Source organism: Rutidosis leptorrhynchoides, chromosome 4 (genome assembly GCF_046630445.1).
Source record: "Rutidosis leptorrhynchoides isolate AG116_Rl617_1_P2 chromosome 4, CSIRO_AGI_Rlap_v1, whole genome shotgun sequence".
NCBI lineage: Eukaryota > Viridiplantae > Streptophyta > Magnoliopsida > Asterales > Asteraceae > Rutidosis > Rutidosis leptorrhynchoides.
The window spans coordinates 559,786,033-559,795,765 of NC_092336.1; positions in this window are offsets into that span (position 1 = coordinate 559,786,033).

Sequence of the window (9,733 nt, forward strand, 5' to 3'; positions counted from 1 at the left end):
TATGATACATATGTATTTAGTAAGACGTTGTTATAACGATAATCGTTATATATATCGTTTCGAGTTTCTTAAATTAGTAGTCTCATTTTTATGTATATAACCCATTGTTAATATACCTAGTGAGATACTTACATATCATAATATCATATTAACTATATATATATATATATATATATATATATATATATATATATATATATATATATATATATATATATATATATATATATATATATATATATATATATATATATATATATATATATCATCATATAGTTTTTACAAGTTTTAACGTTCGTGAATCACCGGTCAACTTGTGTGGTCAATTGTCTACATGAAACCTATTTCAATTAATCAAGTCTTAACAAGTTTGATTACTTAACATCTTGTAAACATTTAATCATGCAATATAGTTTTCATTTTATATATAATCATGGAAAAGTTCAGGTCACTACAGTACCTACCCGTTAAATAAATTTCGTCCCAAAATTTTAAGCAGTTGAAGGTGTTGACGTATCTTCTGGAGATAGGTGATCTGATCTTCATGCTCCCAGGTGAACTCGAGTCCTCTACGAGCATTCCATCGAACCTTAATGATTGGTATTTTAATTTGCTTAAGTCTTTTAACCTCACGATCCATTATTTCGACGGGTTCTTCGATGAATTGAAGTTTTTCATTGATTTGGATTTCGTCTAACGGAATAGTGAGATCTTCTTTAGCAAAACATTTCTTCAGATTCGAGACATGAAAAGTATTATGTACCCCGGCGAGTTGTTGAGGTAAGTCAAGTCGGTAAGCTACTGGTCCGACACGATCTATAATCTTGAATGGTCCAATGTACCTTGGATTCAGTTTCCCCCGTTTACCAAATCGAACAACGCCTTTCCAAGGTTAAACTTTAAGCATGACCATCTCTCCAATTTCAAATTATATATCTTTTCTCTTAATGTCTGCGTAGCTCTTTTGTCGACTTTGGGCGGTTTTCAACCGTTGTTAAATTTGAATGATTTTTTCGATAGTTTCTTGGATTATCTCCGGACCCGTAATTTTTCTATCTCCGACTTCACTCCAACAAATCGAAGACCTGCACTTTCTACCATAAAGTGCCTCAAACGGCGCCATCTCAATACTCGAATGGTAATTGTTGTTGTAGGAAAATTCTGCTAATGGTATATGTCGATCCCAACTGTTTTTGAAATCAATAACACGTGCTCGTAGCATGTCTTCAAGGATTTGTATCGTCCTTTCACTTTGCCCATCAGTTTGTGGATGATAGGCAGTACTCATGTCTAGACGAGTTCCCAATGCTTGCTGTAATGTCTGCCAAAACCTTGAAACAAATCTGCCATCCCTATCAGAGATAATAGAGATTGGTATTCCATGTCTGGAGACAACTTCCTTCAAGTATAATCGCGCCAACTTCTCCATTTTGTCATCTTCTCTCATTGGCAGAAAGTGGGCTGATTTGCTGAGGCGATCGACTATTACCCAAATAGTATCATAACCACTTGCAGTCTTTTGAAATTTAGTAATAAAATCCATGGTAATGTTTTCCCATTTCCATTCTGGTATTTTGGGTTGTTGAAGTAGACCTGATGGTTTCTGATGTTCAGCTTTGACCTTAGAACACATCAAACATTCTCCCACATATCTAACAATATCGACTTTCATACCCGGCCACCAAAAGTGTTTCTTGAGATCTTTGTACATCTTTCCTGCTCTGGGATGTATTGAATATCTGGTTTTATGGGCTTCCTTAAGTATCATTTCTCTCACATCTCCAAACTTTGTTACCCAAATTCTTTCAGCCCTATATCGAGTTCCGTCTTTCCGAATATTAAGATGTTTCTCCGATCCTTTGGGTATTTCATTCTTCAAATTTCCTTCTTTTAAAACTCCCTGTTGCGCCTCCTTTATTTGAGTAGTAAGGTTAGTACGAATAATTATATTCATAGCTTTTACCTGTATAGGTTCTCTGTCCTTTCTACTCAAAGCGTCGGATACCACATTCGCCTTCCCCGGGTGGTAACGAATCTCAAAGTCGTAATCATTCAGTAATTCAATCCACTTACGTTGCCTCATGTTCAGTTGTTTCTGATCAAATATATGTTGGAGACTTTTATGGTCGGTATATATGATACTTTTGACCCCATATAAGTAGTGCCTCCAAGTCTTTAATGCAAAAACAACCGCGCCTAATTCCAAATTATGTGTCGTATAATTTTGCTCGTCAATCTTCAATTGCCTAGACGTATAAGCAATTACATTCGTTCGTTGCATTAATACACAACCAAGGCCTTGCTTTGAGGCATCACAATATATCACAAAATCATCATTCCCTTCAGGCAATGATAATATAGGTGCCGTAGTTAACTTTTTCTTCAACAATTGAAACGCTTTCTCCTACTCATCCTTCCATTCAAATTTCTTCTCTTTATGCGTTAATGCAGTCAAGGGTTTTGCTATTTTGGAAAAAATCTTGGATGAACCTTCTGTAGTAACCAGCCAGTCCTAAAAATTGGCGTATATACTTCGGAGTTTTCGGGGTTTCCCACTTTTCAACGGTTTCAATCTTTGCCGGATCTACCTGAATACCTTCTTTGTTCGCTATGTGACCGAGGAATTGAACTTCTTCCAACCAAAATGCACACTTTGAAAATTTTGCGTACAGTTGTTCCTTACTCAATAATTCTATCACTTTTCTCAAATGTTCTTCGTGCTCTTGATCATTCTTTGAGTAAATGAGTATGTCATCGATGAAAACAATGACAAACTTGTCAAGATATGGCCCACACACTCGATTCATGAGGTCCATGAACACAGCTGGTGTGTTAGTCAATCCAAACGGCATAACCATAAACTCGTAATGACCGTAAAGCGTTCTGAAAGTAGTTTTTGGAATATCATCCTCCTTCACTCGCATTTGATGATACCCGGAACGTAAATCGATCTTCGAATAAACCGACGAGCCTTGTAGTTGATCGAATAAGTCATCGATTCTCGGTAGTGGATAACAGTTCTTGATGGTAAGTTTGTTCAACTCTCGGTAGTCGATACACAACCTGAATGTACCATCCTTCTTTTTGACAAATAAAACATGAGCTCCCCATGGTGATGTGATTGGTCGAATGAAACCACGTTCTAACAGTTCTTGTAGTTGACTTTGTAATTCCTTCATTTCGCTGGGTGTGAGTCTGTAAGGAGCACGAGCTATTGGTGCAGCTCCCGGTACAAAATCTATTTGAAATTCAACGGATCGATGTGGGGGTAGTCCCGGTAATTCTTTCGGAAATACGTCGGGAAATTCTTTTGCGATGGGAACATCACTGATGTTCTTTTCTTCAGGTTTGACTTCTTCGATGTGTGCTAGAATAACATAGCAACCTTTTCTTATTAGTTTTTGTGCCTTCAAACTACTAATAAGATTTAACTTCGCGTTGTTCTTTTCTCCGTACACCATTAAAGGTTTTTCTTTTTCGCGCATAATGCGAATCGCATTTTTGTAACAAACGACCTCTGCTCTCACCTTTTTCAACCAGTCCATGCCAATTATTACGTCAAAACTCCCTAACTCGACTAGTATTAAGTCAATCTTAAATGTTTCGTCAACCAGTTTAATTTCTCTATCCCAACATACTTTATCTGCTGTAATTAGTTTACCGTTTGCTAATTCGAGTAAAAATTTATTATCCAAAGGCATTAATGGACAATTTAATTTGGCACAAAAATCTCTACTCATATAGCTTCTATCCGCACCAGAATCAAATAAAACATAAGCAGATTTATCGTCAATAAGAAACGTACCCGTAACAAGCTCCGGGTCTTCCTGCGCTTCTGCCGAATTAATGTTGAAGACTCGTCCACGGCCTTGCCCATTATTATTCCCTTGATTAGGGCATGCTTTACTGAAATGGCCTGGCTTTCCGCATCCGTAACAAATAATGGAATTATTTGTTCTGTTATTTTTATATGCCTTTAGTCCATAGGCATCACACTTCGTTACACTATGTCCGGTTCTGTTATACTTGGTACACACTACTACACAAAACTTATCTGAATGATACCCTCCACACCTTAGACATTTATTGTTCTGATTGTTGTTGCCATTGTTGTTATTGATTTGGTTGTTATTGCGATTATTATTGTTGTTGAAACGGTTGTTGTAGTTGTTGTTGTTGGGACGTTTGTTGTAGTTATTGTTGGGGTTACGGTTATTGTTGCGATGGGTGTTTCGGTTGTTATGGTTGTTATTGTGATTGTGATTGTGATTGTTGTTGTATTGGTGACCCTTGTCACTGTTTTCTTTCCACTTTCTCTTGACTTGTTTCATATTGGCCTCTTCGGCCGCCTGCTCTTTAATTCTTTCCTCAATCTGGTTTATGAGTTTGTGAGCCATTCGACTTGCCTTTTGTATAGAGGCGGGCTCGTGTGAACTCACATCTTCTTGAATCCTTTCTGGTAACCCTTTCACAAACGCGTCGATCTTCTCTTCTTCATCTTCGAACGCTCTTGGACACAATAGGCACAACTCTGTGAATCGTCGTTCGTAGGTGGTAATGTCGAATCCTTGTGTTCGTAATCCCTTAAGCTCTACTTTGAGTTTATTGACCTCGTTTCTGGGATGGTACTGCTCAGTCATCAGGTGTTTGAATGCTGACTACGGTAGTGCGTAAGCAGCATCTTGTCCCACTTGCTCTAGATAGGTATTCCACCATGTTAATGCAGTACCTGTGAAGGTATGCGTAGCGTACTTTACTTTGTCTTCTTCAGTACACTTACTTATGGCAAACACCGATTCAACCTTCTCGGTCCACCGTTTTAACCCGATTGGTCCTTCGGTTCCATCAAATTCCAAAGGTTTGCAGCCAGTGAATTCTTTGTAGGAGCATCCTACACGATTTCTTGTGGAATTAGTTCCACTGCTAGATCCGGAGTTATTGTTGTTATTTTGCATTGCGGCCTGTACTGCGGCTATATTCGCAGCAAGAAAGGTACGAAATTCTTCTTCGCTCATATTCATGGTGTGTCGAGTAGTTGGTGCCATTTTCTTCAAAAATAGCCAAAAGCATTAAGTTAATCATATAGAATTTAAGAGTAGTCAATAGTATTTCGTAACATAATATGAACTTATTTATAAAAGCTTTTTCTTCATATTAGCGTTTTATAAGTTTTAATTCGGGTACTACCTACCCGTTAAGTTCATACTTAGTAGCTAATATACAATTCAACTACTACAATTCTATATGAAAAACTGATCACAATATTTCGCGTTCAAACTTTTATACAATTTTTCAAACTTACAATACCGCTATTTTACATATAGCATGAAATATATCACACAATAACTTTGATACAAGGTAGTTGTGAAGACAGTTCTAGTTAATACGCAAGTCGTTCAGCAAAAGCAATAAAGACACGTAATTCATAGGTCCAGAAACAAGTCATGCATTCTGGTTTTATTAATACTACCTCCCATCCTTGGTCTTGTGGAACATAACCGTTGTGGCCGTTGACAAGACAGCATGTAGTAATGTTTTCAAAAGGACGGGGGTTACGTAATGCCCAACAGCCCCGTAATAATCTAAAAACCTTATTTCTTACCCCAACTACTGAATCCGTCACTTGTGGGAATGTTTTATTTAAAATTTGCAACCCGATGTTCTTTTTCTCAATTTGGTGAGAAGCGAACATTACTAACCCATAGACATAACATGCTTCTTTATGTTGCATGTTTGAAGCTCTTCCTAAAGAACGAAGTCCTATATTGGGATAGGTGGAGTCAAAATAGGCTCTCAACCCGTAGCGAAAAATTTCATTTGGGTTCCCCGCATTCAATGCTTTAAAGAAAACACGGCGTAACTTAAGGTCTCCCCAATGTGATATACCCCATCTATCGAAGGAAAGCCTTTTATTAACTAAGGCATTCCTGGAACGTCTTTCAAATGTTTGACAAACTAATTTCACCATAAATAGTTGTGCCGATGAATTCTGACCGACTCTAGACAATATTTCATCAATCATATCCCCTGGTAGGTCTTCTAAAATATTCGGTCGTCTATCCTTAACGTCCATTTTGTGTTTTTATACTGTAAAATAGACAAGGATTAGATTCGTAAAAGATAATTAACAAACAATACAAGCAATTTTTACATAAAATATAAAAGTACAAGTATACTATAATACATATATTACACAACATGATTGCAACCCTCTAATCTGAATCACTGGTTTCTTCTTCTTCGGACTTGGTTCGTTTTCCTAATTTTCTAGGGATATATGGTGTTCCTCTAATACGAGCCGTCGTTTTCACAAATGGTTTAGAAAAACCTGGTGGCTTAGAGGTTCCCGGGTTATTGTTAAAATTTAAAAAGTACGGATGTTTACGATACATATAAAGTTCACCGGGATTGGAAAATCAGATTTTTCAATTTTGATGCCTTTTCCTTTATTATTTTCTTTTGCTTTCTTAATTTGGGTCGGGGTAATTTCTATAACATCATCGGGATCCTCGACGGGATTCGATTCATCAGAAAATTGGTAATTTTCCCAATATTTTTCCTCCTCATCGGAGACACCACAAACCATTTTTAATTTTGGACCATTGGTTGAAGATTTTCTTTTATTTAACCGTTTTTCTGTAGTTTTTATTATTTCCTCCCCCGGAACTTCTTCTTCTTCCGGTTCCTCTTCTTTCGGTTCCTCTTCTTCCGGTTCCTCTTCTTCCGGTTCCTCTTCGGGAACTTGTGAATCTTCCCAAAATATATTCGACTCTTCATTATTATTAGGTGAGTCGATGGAATTTGTACTAGAGGTAGACATCTATCACACAATATCAAACATGTTAAGAGATTAGTATATCACATAATATTTACATGTTAACAATATATAGTTTCCAACAAAAGTGTTAAGCAATCGTTTTTAAGAAAACACAGTCGAAGTCCAGACTCACTAATGCATCCTAACAAACTCGATAAGACACACTAATGTAAATTTTCTTGTTCTCTAAGACCAACGCTCTGATACCAACTGAAATGTCCCGTTCATATTGATTATAAACGTTTCATATTAATTGATTTCGTTGCGAGGTTTTTACCTCTATATGAGACGTTTTTCAAAGGCTGCATTCGATTTTTAAAACAAACCATAACCTTTATTTTATATCGATAAAGAATTAAAATATTACGAAGATTATCAGATGATGATATTAAAAAATATAGCGTTTTCTCATGACCATTATATAATGGTTTACAATAATATTACACAACAATATAAGTCTTCGAATGCAATTTTTAAACAATATTATACAAGCATGGTTAAAGCTTGTCCTTAAATTAGTATGCAACAGCGGAAGCTCTTAATAATCACCTGAGAATAAACATGCTTTAAACGTCAACAAAAATTGTTGGTGAGTTATAGGTTTAACCTATATATTTATCAAATCGTAATAATAGACCACAAGATTTCATCTTTCAATAACATGCAATCTGCATAAAAATCATTCATATGGTTGAACACCTGGTAACTGACATTAACAAAATGCATCTAGAATATCCCCATATATAAACATCGAAGTACTAAAGCAGTTCATATTCTCTGACTGGGGCGTGTCAAAACCCATAGATCTATCTTTAGGATTCGCGTCAATTGGTGGCAATTATAATAAACACCAATTTTTAGGCTACCAAGTTCAACAAGGGTGATATCCAGTATAACAATTCAACATAGAATGTAGTTTCAAATACTTGTGTTTATTTTGTAAATCATTTTCAAAACTGCATGTATTCTTATCCCAAAAATATTAGATAGTAAAAATATGACTATAACTCACTTTCACAGGTTTTTACTTTGCCGGAAGTAAGACTTGGCCACTGATCGATTCACGAACCTATAATAGATATATACATATATATCAAAGTATGACCGAAATATATTCATACCATATTTTATTATGTTTTAACGATTTAAGTTTGTTAAATTTATAGTCCAACGTTGTAGTCCACAATTAGTAGTACAGAAATAAATTAATATATATTATCTCGAATCAATCCACAACCCAGTGTATACAAGTCTCAGGCTAGATCACAACTCAAAGTATATATATTATTTAGAATCAACCTCAACCCTGTATAGCTAACTCAAGTATTACTGCATATAGAGTGTCTAGGGTTGTTCCAAATAATATATATAGATGGCGTCGATATGATATGTCAAAACATTGTATACGTGTCTATGATATCCCAAGATTACATAATATATGTTAGAATACATGTATAATACAATATAAGTTAGTTAAGTTATGATTAGTATAGATTTGTTACAAATTTCGCGTAGCTACAACAAGTAAAAACATCCAATTTTGTTTTACCCATAACTTCTTCGTTTTAAATCCGTTTTGAGTGAATCAAATCGCTATGGTTTCATATTGAACTGAAATTTATGAAACTAAACATAAAAAGTATAAGTTTATATTTAGAAACATAAGTTACAAGTCATTTTTGTAAGAGGTAGTCATTTCAGTCGAAAGAACGACGTCTTGATGACCATTTTGAAAAACATACTTCCACTTTGAGTTTAACCATGATTTTCGGATATAGTTTCATGTTCATAAGAAAAATAATTTTCCGAGAAGAACACCTTTTAAATCAAAGTTTATCATAGTTTTTAATTAACTAACCCAAAACAGCCCCCGGTTTTACTACGACGGCGTATGTCCGGTTTTACGGTGTTCTTTGTGTTTCCAGGTTTTAAATCATTAAGTTAGCATATCATATAGATATAGAACATGTGTTTAGTTGATTTTAAAATTTAATTTAGAAGGATTAACTTTGTTTGCGAACAAGTTTAGAATTAACTAAACCATGTTCTAGTGATTACATGTTTAAATCTTCGAATAAGATAGTTATATATATATATATGAATCGAATGATGTTATGAACATCATTACTACCTTAAGTTTAGTAGGTAAACCTACTAAAAATGACAAAAATTGATCTAGCTTCAAAGGATTCTTGGATGGCTTGAAAGTTCTTGAAGTAGAATCATGACACGAAAACAAGTTCAAGTAAGATTTTCACTCGAAATAAGATTGTTATAGTTATAGAAATTGAATCAAAGTTTGAATATGAGTATTACCTTGAATTAGAAAGATATCTTACTGTAAGTAAAAAAGATTTCTTGAGATTGGATGATCACTTGAAATGGATTTGCAAGATTGGAAGTAAGCTAGTAAACTTGAAAGTGTTCTTGATGTGTTCTTGAGTTGTTGTTTTGTATGTTAATCTAGGTTAGGATTTATGATCTAGATTGAGCTAGATTTTGATGAAGATGATGAAGAACACTTAGAACAATGGAAGAACACTTGAGAGAGAGTAATTTGATTCAATAAAATTGCAAAGTGAATGTGTTTGTGGGCTCCCTCATTCACGTGATTATCTAGTCTCCATATAGGCTCAATTAGTTTGTTATTTTGTGAGATATTTCATGATAGATGTTAAATGATGGTTCCCACATGTCTTGGTGACTCACAAGGGCTGCTAAGAGCTGATCATTGGAGTGTATATACCAATAGTAAATACATTTAGAAGTTGGGTATTGTACGAGTACGAATACGGGTGTATACGAGTAGCATTGTTGATGAAAATGAATGAGGATGTAATTGTAAGTATTTTTGTTAAGTAGAAGTACTTTGATATGTGTCCTTAAGGATTTCAAAAGTGTATCAATACATATTAA